Source organism: Vigna angularis, chromosome 10, assembly GCF_016808095.1.
Source record: "Vigna angularis cultivar LongXiaoDou No.4 chromosome 10, ASM1680809v1, whole genome shotgun sequence".
In the NCBI taxonomy this organism is placed as follows: Eukaryota; Viridiplantae; Streptophyta; class Magnoliopsida; order Fabales; family Fabaceae; genus Vigna; species Vigna angularis.
This window is the reverse complement of record NC_068979.1, coordinates 13301587-13306397: the sequence shown is the minus strand read 5'-3', so window position 1 is coordinate 13306397 and position 4811 is coordinate 13301587.

Below are 4811 nucleotides of genomic sequence, written 5' to 3'. Positions count from 1 at the left end.
AAGAAGAAGTTTTGGAGGACGCGAACTTAGTAGATGTGGAAGTGAAGGCCGAACAATAGTACATTTGGTTGTAGTTAGAATTTTGTATGAAGTGACCGTTCGGTCACTTCCTTTTCCTTTTTGTTATTTGACCGTTCGGTAATTCAGCTTTTGTAAGCCGTTCGGTCATGTTTTACCTTTTATCTTGTACAGCTTAGTTTTGTTAAGCCATGTAAGGCCGTTCGGCCAAAAAAAAAAAACCTTGCTCTTATTTATTATAAAACTGAATTGGTTTATCATTAAGTGTAATTAATTCTATTATATGGTTTTATTGTATTTTTGGGATGTTACAACATATTATATCAATTATAGTAGTAACTAATGGAGAGAGAATCCACATATCGAGATTATACATTAAAAGAAATAAAGAAATTGAGATTCTTGTCGTGAATAATTAAAAACCAAAGTTTAATTTGTTTTATTATAATTGCATATGTTCTTATTATTTTTTATGATATAAATTGTGCATGTTTTTCTTTATCTTAATTTTAATAAATGGGAAAGTGCCAAAACATATTTTTTTTAAGACAAAAAAACACCTTCACAAAATAATATTAAAAAAACATTTTATATTAGTTTTACTCGCAAACAAATATAGAAAATGATTAACATTCTACATCAATTACTTGCTAACAAGTTCTAAAACTCCTGTTTCTTATGTATAAGTAACATCAACATTCATTTAATGATCATGGTAATATCACTTAATTAGAGTCATGAAGCATTTATTTTATATTATACTCATTCTATTTATTGAATTGTGAATTGTGGTAATAAAGCATTAACAACTCATTGTAGAAGTCATAATTGTGCCATTGCAACTCTTGACTTGAAATATTGAATTATGATACCCTATGGCTGGAAACTCTTGGTAGCCAAAGAAATTGCTCATACAAGTTTTTAAAGTTTCTTATTCTTATTATCATTCTTTATATGTTTTCCTCGTCTAGTCATTTTCTTATATGAATCTAATCTTAATATAATTGCATGAAACCAAATTGGAAATGAGCCAATCGTTCAAATCATTCGAGCCACGTACAGACAGGTTATGTTTAGGGGGAGAAGAACCGAGGAAAAACAATAGGCAAGAGAATCATTCCAAACATGGCCTTTCTTTATGAAAATATAAAATTTGGATTTGTTTTACGAATTAATTAAATTATTGAAAGCAAAATATCATGAAGACCTATCACTGCCGTTGATTTGTTTCTACCACCCAATCATCATACGTAAATTTGGGATGATGAAAGAGAAAACATATTATTGAACAGCAACTTAATATGTTAACTACTTTTTTATAACAAATTTTTTATAATAATCACCTGTAATTATTTTATTGGTCCTGTTAAATTTATTTTTTAAAAAATATTTGAATTGAACCAATCATAAGTTACACGTATGATGTAAAAAAAAATTGTTAAAACGCATTTTTCTATTAAACATTAAACAATCACAGTAAACTAAAAAAGCAAATAGTTTTCTACACTTTTAGGAAATAAGTCCGATTAAACATTACTAAAAATATTTAGTTAAAAAATATATATGTTGGATAATTAAAAGTATTTTAAAATTTAACAACCCGACTTATTTAAGTAAATATGTTTTAGTATATTAAATTCATGTATTCTTTTGTTTATTTATTTTAGGTTTAATAGATTCGGAGGTCCTTATATTTATGGGTTCGTTTCAATTGGGTCCTCCAATTTTGAAAGTGATCAATTTGGTCCTTAATTTAACAAAATTGAGTCAATAATACCCTTTCCGTTAAATGCAATGGACCTCATTAACTTTTTAAACATGTGGTATGTTGAAGCATCCTTGGCACAGTTTTATTTGAAGGATGCTTCAACATACCACATGTTTAAAAAGTTAATGAGGTCCATTGCATTTAACGGAAAGGGTATTATTGACTCAATTTTGTTAAATTAGGGACCAAATTGATCACTTTCAAAATTGGAGGACCCAATTGAAACGAACCCACAAATATAGAGACCTCCGAACCTATTAAACCTTTATTTTACTAAAAAGATCAGAATGTTATAGAGAAATTTATATAAGAGTTGTATTAGCAAATACACTTTTTAGCTAGTAATTAATTTTATGTTGTACATACATAATTATATATATAATAATACATATATTATATTACAACACAAAAGTTTATAATTACTAATAAACTTAAGTAAACAAACAATAATCTCCAATTTTAAAGGACATGTTAGAAGGGTCGAGGCCAACATAATTGAATATAAAGGGAGAACATAGTTTAGAGGCAACCTATTTTCTTATCTAACTATAGTGTGCTCACAAAGCCATTTTATGGTACCCAAAAGAGAAAAAAGGTATTTTTATCTACCATTTTAACTTGTGTAACATCCCAAAATATAGTAATTACCATACTCAGAATTAATTACATTAAGCTAATAAAACAGTGCAGTCTTACAAAACCGAACGAGCGTTAAAAGCCGAACGGTATAACATACAGAAAATAACGAACGCGATAAAGATAGAAGTTCAGAGACGAACGGTCTTACAAAACTATGACCGAACGTTCACAATTAAACTTAACAAAACTAGTAAAATAAACATGCGAGCGCTCTAAGGCTCGGCTTTAACTTCCACTTCCACCAGGTTAACGTCCTCCAAATTTTCTTCTTCTAGCACCTCTTCAAGTGACGCCCCTCCATCTGCTCACATCCACACACATGATCATTGCAATGACAGGACAAACGTACATATACAAGACGACAACACAAGGGAAAACAAAAGGGTAAGCTTATATAGTTTAAGTTATACATCCACACATACAATATTTCATTCCATACAAACACATAGTTTAACATATAACATCATGTAGCATCTATATATATATATATATATATATATATATATATATATATATATATATATATATATATATATATATATATATATGACGACCGTCCGGACTGTATGAACCGTGTAGCTACAGGCGTCCTTGCACCCGAGTGGTGTAGTAACTGGGATACACTCAACAGCTGCCACTCGAGGTTAGTCCGTTCTTACGTCGCCCATGTTAACTTATGGACTAAGGACCTCCTGCCATTCCCACACATGAACTACTCTCCTCTACATGAAGATGAGTATCACGGAATATCAGGATGGACCAAGCCAGCATTAGCAATAGCCACAGTCATACTTTACCAAATTAATATCCAACATATATGAGACGTTTCTCCCTGGAACGCTCGTTCAAATTCCATAATCGTATAATCATGTAATATAGTGTTCACACGTCTTAATATTTCATATTCATAACATTTTCATTCTATGTTCCACTTTCTTAAAAGGACGAACGTTCAACTTTCTGAAGGAAGAGGACGAACGTAAAAAGCCAGATTTAGAAGAACTCATTAACAATTAGGAAGACTCCAGAGTAATAAGACCATTTTCATAATAATTTAAGTACCAAGAGGTCAGGTTGACTCAACTTGGACGAAGATACATCAATAAGAATACTTAACTACATTGGGAATCTTTTGTTTAAAAAAAATGGGTCGACTGCCAGTCAATGACCGAACGCGCCAATATTCATTTACTAAGTATTTTGGACGAACGCTATTGACTTGCGTTAAGAAATCAAAGATAAGGACGAGCGTTCGGTTTAAGACCGAACACTACATTAAAACGAACGCTAGGTAGATGACCGAAAACCAATCATGACGAACGCTTGGTACAAGACCGAGCGCTATTTAGGACGAACGCTTGGTATAAGACCGAGCGCTATTTAGGACGAACGCTTGGTACAAGACCGAGCGCTCTTTAGGACGAACGCTTGGTATAAGACCGAGCGCTATTTAGGACGAACGCTTGGTATAAGACCGAGCGCTATTTAGGACGAACGCTTGGTACAAGACCGAGCGCTCTTTAGGACGAACGCTTGGTATAAGACCGAGCGCTATTTAGGACGAACGCTCAGTGTAAGACCGAACGTTACTTAATTCAGTACCATTTAATTTAAGGAGTACGACAACTCTATGCAGAGCCGAACGCTCAAACATAGTAATTCGAACTAAGGCCGCTCGTTCTCAAATCGAATTCTTCCCAAATGAAAGAATTCTACTCTAAGTAATTTTTAGGGAAACCGAACGGTATAAGACCGTACGATGACGAGCGTAATGTATCATAAGGAAATTATCATATCCAGATTTTTACTAAGTTAACTCAACCTTTCTCATGTGATTCTTATTTCGTAACTTCATATCCATGATTAATTCTCATACTATACAGATCTCATCATTTTAATAAATCCAACCATACAATAGTCATACTCCTTTCATACGTATCCAAATCAACATACATTTCAACCAACAGAAAACATATACAATATCAGCGATCGTTCATAACAACTCAAACAGCATACTTTTCATACATCCAAATCAAATCATACAACATGCAAGTATAAATTAAACATATAAGCTTCCCTTACCCGGATCAATGAAGGAAACGTCCTAATACAAGACTTTTGGTTCGTCCAGCTAACGGTATCCTACCCTCAACGTCTCTTGACTCTTCTTACAACAAATCTAACCACAGAAAATGAATCCTTTAGACTACACATACGCATGCAGCCAATAACCTGGTTTCCAGAAAACCTAAGGACGAGCTACTGAAGGAGAACTTACCAATTTCCGTTCTTGAAACTGTTCGGTCCAATGTGTAGCTCTCGGTTCAGCGAACGTTCCTACGGTGCTGAAACGTGATCGGAGAAAAGCTTGGTGAGTTATAGTAGA